This window comes from Macaca mulatta, chromosome 12 (assembly GCF_049350105.2).
Source record: "Macaca mulatta isolate MMU2019108-1 chromosome 12, T2T-MMU8v2.0, whole genome shotgun sequence".
NCBI classification, from domain to species: domain Eukaryota; kingdom Metazoa; phylum Chordata; class Mammalia; order Primates; family Cercopithecidae; genus Macaca; species Macaca mulatta.
Window position 1 is genome coordinate 123307691 of NC_133417.1, and position 9806 is coordinate 123317496.

Below are 9806 nucleotides of genomic sequence, written 5' to 3' on the forward strand. Positions count from 1 at the left end.
CCCTCTGTGGCCTCCCTCCCTTGCTTTCCCTCCATACCTAGGCAAACACTGATCTGCTTTCAGTCACCACAGGCTAATGTACATTTTCTAGAATTTTATGTAAGTGAAATCATACAGTACGCCCTCTTTATTGCCTGCCTTCTTCTGCTCAGCTTCATGATGTTGAGATTCCTGCTTGTTGCCACATATATCAGGAACATATTTTATTTTTGAGTGGTGTCCGCCATATGGATATGCCACAATTTGTCTCTACATTCACTTGTGGATGGACATCTGAGTTGTTTCCAACTTGAGGCTATTACAAATAAGATTCACATGAGTCTCTGCTGACATACACTTGTTTGTCTTATGTTTCTCTTGTGTAGACATACACTTGTTTCTTTTACATAAATACCTAGGAATGACATGAATGGGTCATTATGTTTAACTTTTTTTTTCTTTTTTTTTTTTTTCTTGAGACAGAGTCTCGCTCTGTAGCCCAGGCTGGAGTGCAGTGGTACGATCTTGACTCACTGCAAGCTCCGCCTCCCGGGTTCACGCCATTCTCTTGCCTCAGCCTCCCGAGTAGCTGGGACTACAGGTGCCTGCCACCATGCCCGGCTAATTGTTTGTGTTTTTAGTAGAGACGGGGTTTCACCGTGTTAGCCAGGATGGTCTCGATCTCCTGACCTCGTGATCTGCCTGCCTTGGCCTCCCAAAGTGCTGGGATTACAGGTGTGAGCCACCGCACCCGGCCATGTTTAACTTTTAAGGAACCGGAAACTATTGCCCAAAGAGGTTGTACATTGGCCCTTCCCACCAGCGCTACGTGAGAGTTTCTGTTGCCCCCACCCCACTCCCGCCAGGACACCTGGGTTTGGAAGGCAGGAAAGAGGCACAGACACAGAACTTGGGCCTCTTTGTCCTTCCCCACCAACCACTATAGTTCTTGATTGATCTCAAGTTGAGAGCACCTGGAGGGAAGGGCTGAATCTAGGTGACTCTCTGTGCAGCGTTCATTTGGCCAGACTTTTGATAAGGACCATTGATGTGGACTATGTAGTAGTGTGGCATAAGATCACATCCCCTATATTGTCCAAGAAGGCTTATGAAAGGTGTAGGTCATTCACTCGGCACCTGATTGTGGTACTTCTGAGAATAACTGTTTCAGAAGAGGTGCAGACCACACTCTAGGATAAGGTGATTAGCTGCCCTACACAGTTCTAAGACACATTCTGTGGCCCCCAGCAGGCATTCACACTATCCTTATCTGCTCTGCCTTGCAGGCACTGCTAGAGCCTCCACAGCTGTTGGGCAATCCTGTGGCTCTGACCAGAGCTCTGGACAGCCTCTCGGGGTTAGGCCGCCCAGATTGCATCCCGTTACCTTCACATGGAGCAAGAGTTTTGCAAGAGTAGTTTCTGCCCTAGAAAGCTGGTGAGAACTTCTGCTTAGCAAACACAATAACAGGGCGAAGGGAGAAACTGGGGGGCTCCTGGAGCAAGCAGAGCAATAGAATTGCCACTACCCTAAAGAGCAGCTGTCCTGGCCGGGCGCGGTGGCTCAAGCCTGTAATCCCAGCACTTTGGGAGGCCGAGACGGGCGGATCACGAGGTCAGGAGATCGAGACCATCCTGGCTAACACGGTGAAACCCTGTCTCTACTAAAAAATACAAAAAACTAGCCGGGCGCGGTGGCGGGCGCCTGTAGTCCCAACTACTCGGGAGGCTGAGGCAGGAGAATGGCGTGAACCCGGGAGGCGGAGCTTGCAGTGAGCTGAGATCCGGCCACTGCACTCCAGCCTGGGCGGCAGAGCGAGACTCCGTCTCAAAAAAAAAAAAAAAAAAAAAAAGAGCAGCAGTCCCTTTCTGGAAATGAGGCTTACTCACATGTCTTTACTAGGGCAGGGTTCTTACTATAGCAGAAGAAGTCATATTCTAGCAGGAAGTCCAGCACAAAATTCAGACTTTCCTGATGAATTGATTGGATGTTCACGGGGTGGGGAGGGGGACTGGCTGAAGCCCGTTTCACAGAGCAAGGAGGCTGCTCCTGGAAGAGAACTCATCAGACGGGAATCAGCGGCCAGGACTCGGGGAGTTGGACCTTCTCCCACTGTTTGGGGTAAAGAAGAGCAATGCTGAAGACCAACATGTAGCTCAACACTGGCCCTGAAGAGTCTGCACCAAGTCCAATGGAGAGCAACAGAGCTCCAAAAAGAAATCAGAAAAGTCTGTTAGACTTTGGGGACTCTCAAGCAGAGAGATCCACAAAAATCACCATAGACCTCCCAGAGCCTGGCACTGCAAGTGCACCCATCCTTCTTCAGTGGTGACTCTAGGGTGCATGTCCAGCAACTGCAAAGCCCAGAGAAGCTTGTGGGAGACACCCCAATAGACTCCCCCAAGTCCCTGAGGAGCGCATTACAGGGCTGAAGTCCAGCATGAACACATGGGCTCTGAGCCAGCGTGATCCAGGTTGTTGCTATTGATGTGACTTCATCTGTATTCATAGGCTGGGGATACCCTGGGTAATTGGGGCAACATAGTTATTTCTTTAAATTAGATGTCACTGGGATGCTCCAACATACATCAGTTTCCCCTACCTGTCAATTCATTCAGTGCTCAAAAAAAAAATATGTTAAGCTTCTATGATATGCCAAACAATGATTGGTTTGGAGATACAAAGATAAAAATATATATGAAAGAACTGCTTTCAAGAACCTCACCGTGGGGGAAGGAGCAGCCAAATGGATGATGAATTATAAACCCTTGGCTACATTTGCAAGGCAAAAGGAGAGTTGGCCAAACCAAAAGAGTGGGAAAGAGCATCCCAGGGAAAAGGGAAACACATGCCAAGACCCCAGAGGAAACCAGAACAGCTCCTTGGGGGTTGAGGGGACTGTAAGTGGTTCCCTGTGGCTGGAGTTAAGTGTTCTGTATTGGGGGGTGGGGAGAGCCGGAAGTGACAGGGTTGGAGAAGTAACAGGAGTTAAATGGAGGGTGCCAGGTGACCGACTCAGGAGTCTGACTTTACCTGAGTGTAACCAGGGTCGTTGATAAATTTTAAGAGGAAAAGCAAGTGATCAAATTCACATATTAGGAAGCTCATTCTGGCAGTGGATTGGAGGGCGGGTTAAAGGGGGAACTATTTGAAGTAGAAAACATTTAGGAGAGGAGGAGGGGGAGAGGAGGAAGAGGAGGATGAGGAGCAGCTAATAGAGCCAAGCATCATTCTAAGTGTTTATCAGTATAGACTCATTTAATCCACATAACAACCCCTTGTAGGAGCTGCTCTCATTATACCCACTTCACAGATAATGAAACTGAGACCCAGTGATATTAAATCACTTGACCAAAGGTCCAGGACTAGGTAGGTGGATTCTAACTCACACAGCCCAGTCTAGAACTCACAACTATTGCATGACCATTGCCTTAGGTAAGGTGAGAGAGAATAAAGTGTTGCCTAACACTCTCAGTGAAGGTGGTGAGGAGGAGATAGTCAGGAGTGATGTTAAGGAGAGGAAGAGTGAGGAGCAGGTACATTTCTGGTTTGGCAGATGATTGAACGAGGAACAATTCAGAAGAAAGACATGTCAAGAAATACAATGAGATTAGTTTTCTACATGTTGAATTTGCAACATCTGCGGGCCCTCAGGGAGATTTCAGGAGGTAATTGCATGTCAGAGTTTGGAGCTTAGGGGAGACACTGGTTAGGAGCAGTAGCTATGGGAGACCCTGGCACATGTTGGATGACAGTTGAAGCCATGAAAACCAGTGGACTCCCCAAGAGGGAGCAGGTAGAGTGAGAAGAGAAGAAAACCAAGGTAGAATCCTCAGGAACTTCAATATCTGAGGAATAAATTTAAAAATAGAGCAACAAACAAGACCAAGAGGGATCAAAGGGAATAGAGGAGAATAGGTCAGTGGGATTCAATGATATAGAGATCAAGTAAGACCTGAACAGTAACTGTCCACCATAAATGAAGTTGAAAATCATACAGCAGGCAGGAAGAAAATATCTTAACATAACTAACAAATATTCAAAACACAATATGCCCAAATTATATAAAGAGCTCCTACAAATCAATAACAAATTAACAATCTGAGGCTCAGCATGGTGGTTCATGCCTGTAATCCCCAGCACTTTGGGAGGCCGAGGTGGGTGGCCAGGGGTTTGAGACCAGCCTGGTCAACATGGTGTGAAACCCCATCTCTACTAAAATTACAAAAATTACCCAGGAGTGGTGGTGAACACCTGTAGTCCCAGCTACTCGGGAGGCTGACGCATGAGAATTGCTTGAACTTGGAAGGCAGAGGTTGCAGTGAGCCAAGATTGCACTCCAACCTGAGCAACAGAGTGAGACTCTATTTCCAGGAAAAAAAAAAAAAAGGTATATTTCTTGCCATGCACAATGGCTCATGCCTGTAATCCTAACACTTTGAGAGGCAGAGGCGAGAGAATCACTTGAGGCCAAAAAAATAAAAAATAAATAACAAAATAATGATCCAAGCAAAAAGGAAAGAGATAAGAATAATTAATTCAGCTGGACCCAGTGGCTCCCACCTGTAATCCCAGATATACAGGAGGCTAAGATGGCAGGATCACTTGAGGTGAGATACATACATATATATACATATATACGTGTATACACATATATATACATATATATGATATAGTATATATATCTTTTTATTAAGAAAAGAAGGAAGGAAAACATGTTTGTATTTACATAGAGAGAATTCTGGGAAAATGTACACACCAAGCTGTAGACAGTAGTTATCTGAGGAAAAGATACGGGTGAACAGAGGAACAGAAGGGAGACTTTCCAGCTGTGCTTTATATGCTTTTGTGCTTTTGTATTGCTTGTATTCTTTACATATGCATGCTTTGTTTTGTCATATTAAAAGTTTTGTGTATTCGTGTGTTTCTTTTTTATTTCAATAGTTTTGGGGTACAGGTGGTTTTCTGTTACATGGATAAGTTCTTTAGTGGTGATTTCTGAGAGATTTTTATGCACCTGCCACCCAAGCAGTGTACATTGTACCCAATATGTAATCTTTTATCCTTCACCTCCCTCCCAACCTTTTTCCCTACATCCCTAAAGTCTATTATATCATTCTTAGGCCTTTGCATCCTCATAGCTTAGCCCCCGCTTATAACTGAGAACATATGATATTTGGTTTTCCATTCCTGAGTTACTTCACTTAGAATAATGGCTTCCAGCTCCATCCAAGTTGCTGCAAAAGACATTATTTTGTTCCATTTTATGGCTGAGTAGTATTGTATGGTATACGTAGGGGAAAGAGAGATCAGACTGTTACTGTGTCTATGTAGAAAAGGAAGACATAAGGAACTGGATTTTAACCTGTACCCTGAACAATTGTTTTGTCCTGAGATGCTGTTAATCTGTAACTTTGCCCCAACCTTGAGCTGATAAAAACATGTGTTGTATGGAATCAAGGTTTAAGGGATCTAGGGCTGTGCAGGATATGCCTTGTTAAAATATTTACAGGCAGTATGCTTGGTAAAAGTCATCGCCATTCTCCAGTCTTGATAAACCAGGGGCACAATGCACTGCGGAAAGCCGCAGGAACCTCTGCCCTGGAAAGCCAGGTATGGTCCAAGGTTTCTCCCCATGTGATAGTCTGAAATATGGCCTCGTGGGATGGGAAAGACCTGACTGTCCCCCAGCCTGACACCCGTGAAGGGTCTGTGCTGAGGAGGACTAGTAAAAGAGGAAGGCCTCTTGCAGTTGAGATAAGAGGAAGGCCTCTGTCTCCTGCCTGCCCCTGGGAACAGAATGTCTCGGTATAAAACCCAATTGTACATTTGTTCAATTCTGAGCTAGGAGAAAAACTGACCTGTGGTGGGAGGTGAATCATGTTGGCAGCAATGCTGCTCTGTTATTCTTCACTCCACTGAGATGTTTGGGTGGAGAGAAGCATAAATCTGGCCTCTGTGCACATCCAGGCATAGTATCTTCCCTTAAACTTATTTGTGACACAGATTCCTTTGCTCACATGTTTTCTTGGCTGACCTTCTCCTCACTATCACCCTGCTCTCCTACCGCATTCCTCTTGCTGAGACAGTGAAAATAGTAATTAACAGATACTGAGGGAACTCAGAGACCGGTGCCGGTGCACGTCCTCCAGAGGTATGCTGAGCGCCGGTCCCCTGGGCCCACTGTTCTTTCTCTATACCTTATCTCTGTGTCTTATTTCTTTTCTCAGTCTCTCGTCCCCCCTGACGAGATATACCCACAGGTGTGGAGGGGCAGGCCGCCCCTTCAGGTGCATATAAACCACATTTTCTTTATCCACTCATTGGTTGATGGGCATTTAGGTTGGCTCCGTATCTTTGCAATTGTGAATTGTGCTGCTATAAACATGTGTGTGCAAGTGTCCTTTTCATATAATGACTTCTTTTCCCTTGGATAGATACCCAGTAGTGGGATTGCTGGATCAAATGGTAGCTCCACTTTTAGTTCTTTAAGAAATCCCCACACCGTGTTCCATAGTGGTTGTACTTTATATTCTCACCAGCAGTGTAAAAGTGATCTCTTTTCACCACATACACGCCAACATCCATTGTTTTTTGACTTTTGAATTATGGGCATTCTTGCAGGAGTAAGGTGGCATCTCATTCCAGTTTTAATTTGCATTTCTCTGATGATTAGTGATGTTGAGCGTTTTTTCATGTTTGTTGGCTGTTTGTATATCTTATTTTGAGAAATGTCTAATCATGTCCTTTGCCTACTTTTTGATGGGATTATTTGGTTTCTTCTTGCTGATTTGTTTGAGTTCCTTGTAGATTCTAGATACTAGATTCTAGTTCTTTGTCAGATGCTTACTTTGCTGATTTGAGTTCCTTGATTCTGGATACTAGTCCTTTGTCTGATAGAAAGTTTGCGAATATTTTCTCCCACTCTGGGTTGTCTGTTTACTCTGCTGGTTATTTCTTTTGCTATGCAGGAGCCTTTTAGTTTAATTAGGTCCCATTTATTTATTTTTGTTTTTGTTGCATTTGCTTTTGGGATCTTAGTCATAAATTCTTTGCCTAAGCCAAGATCCAGAAGAGTTTTTCCAAAGTTATCTTCTAGAATGTTTATAGTTTCAGGTCTTAGATTTAAAGTCTTTGATCCATCTTGAGTTGATTTTTGTACATGGTGGGAGATAGGGATCCAGTTCCATTCTTCTACATGTGGTTTCCCAGCACCATTTATTGAAATGTCCTTTACTCAATTTATGTTTTTGCTTGTTTTATCAAAGGTCAGATAGCTGCATTTGGCTTTATTGCTGGGTTCTCTATTCTGTTCCCTTCATCTACATGCCTATTTTTATACCAGTACTATGTTGTTTGGTAATTATAGCCTTGTAGTATAATTTGTAGTCGGGTGATATCTTCAGATTTATCTTTTTTGCTTAGTTTTGCTTTGGCTTTGCAGGCTCTTTTTTGGTTCCATATGAATTTCAGGATTTTTTTTTTTCTAATTCTGTGAAGACCGATGATGGTATTTTGATGGGAATGGCTTGAATCCGTAGATTGCTTTGGGCAGCACGGTCATTTTCACAATATTAATTTTTCCATCTGTGAGCATGGGGTGTGTTTCAATTTGTTTGTGTCATCTATGATTTTTCAGCAGTGTTATGTAGTTTTCTTTGTAGAGATGTTACACCTCCTTGGTTAAGCATATTCCTAGGTATTTCATTTTATTTTTTGCAGCTGTCGTAAAAGAGATTGAGTTCTTGATTTGATTCTCAGCTTGGTCGTTGTTGGTAGATAGTAGTGCTACTGATTTGTGTACATTGATTTCATAACCTGAGACTTTACTGAATAATTTGTCAGATCTAGGAGCTTTCTGGATGAGTTTTTAGGGTTTTTTAGGTATATGATCATATCATCAGTGAACAGTGACAGTTTGACTTCCTCTTTTCCAATTTGAGTGCCCTTTATTTCTTTCTCTTGTCTGATTGCTCTGGCTGGGACTTCCAGTACTATGTTGCATAGAAGTGGTGAAAGTGGGCATCCTTGTCTCATTCCAGTTCTCAGGGGAATGCTTTCAACTTCTCCCCATCCAGTATGATGTTGGCTGTGGGTTTGTCATATAATGGCTTTATTACTTTGAGTTAAGTCCTTTCTATGCCTATTTTGTTGAGGGTGCTGGATTTTATTAAATGCATTGTGTCTGCTGAGACAATCATAGGATTTTCCTTTTTAATTCTATCTATGTGATGTATCACATTTATTGACTTGTGTATGTTAAACCATCCCTGCATCCCTGGGATGAAACCCACTTCATCATGATGTATTATATTTTTTATGTGCTGTTGGATTCGGTTAGCTAGTATTTTATTGAGGATTTTTGTATCTATGGTCATCAGGGGCATTGGTCTATAGTTTTCATTTTTTGTCATGTCCTGTCCTGGTTTTGGTATTAGGGTGACACTGGCTTCATAGAATCATTTGGGGGGGAATTCCTTCTTTCTTTATCTTTTGGAATAGTTTCAGTAAGATTGGCACCAATTCTTCTTTGAATGTCTGATAGAAATCAGCTGTGAATCCATCTGGTCCTGGACTTTTTTGGGTTGGCAATTTTTTATTACTGATTCAACCTCACTGCTTATTGTTGGTCTGCTCAGAGTTTCTATTTTTCCCTGATTTAATCTAGGAAGATTGTATGTTTCCAGGAATTTATCCATTTCCTCTAGATTTTCTAGTTTGTGCACATAAAGCTGTTCATAGTAGCCTTGATTGATTTTTTGTATTTCTGTGTGATCAGTTGTAATATCTCCAGTTTCATTTCTAATTGAGCTTATCTGGATCTTCTCTTTTCTTGGTTAATCTCACTAATGGTCTATCAATTTGGTTTATCTTTACAAAGAACCAGCTTTTTGTTTCATTTATCTTTTATATTGTTTTTGTTTGTTTCAATTTCATTTAGTTCTTCTCTTATAATTATTTCTTTTCTTCTGCTGGATGTGGGTTTAGTTTGTTCTTGTTTCTCCAGCTCCTTGATGTGTGACATTATGTCGTCAATTTGTGCTCTTGCAGATTTTTTGATGTAAGCATTTAACGCTATGAACTTTCCTCTTACCACTGCTTTTGCTGTATCCTAGAGGTTTTGATAAGTTCTGTCACTACTATCATTCATGCCAAAGAATTTTTAAATTTCCATCTTGATTTCATTGCTAACCCAAAAATCTTTCAAAAGCAGATTATTTAATTCCCATGTATTTGTATAGTTTGAGAGTTCCTTTTGGAGTTAATTTCCAGTTTTATTCCACTGTGGTCTGAGAAGATACTTGCTATTTTGATTTTCTTAAATTTATTGAGGCTTGTTTTGTGGCCTATCATATGTTCTATCTTGGAGAATGTTCCACGTGCTGTTGAGAAGAATGTATATTCTGCAGTTGTTGGAAAGAATGTCTGTCAATATCTGTTAAGTCCATTTGTTTTAGGGTATAGTTTAAGCCCATTGTTTCTTCGTTGGTTTTCTGTCTTGATGATCTGTCTAGTGCTAACAGTGGAGTATTGAAGTCCCCCACTATTATTGTGTTGCTGTCTATCTCATTTTTTAGGTCTGGTAGTAAATGTTTTATAAATCTGGGAGCTCCAGTATTCGGTGGATATAAATTTAGAATTGTAATACCTTCTTGTTGGACTAATTCTTTTATCATTATATAATATCCTTCTTGTCTTTTTTTACTGTTGTTGCTCAAAAGTCTGTTTTGCCAGAAATAAGAATAGCTACACCTGCTTGGTTTTGGTTTCCATTTGTGTGGAATATCTTTTTTCCCTTTACCTTGAGTTTATATGAGTCCTTATGC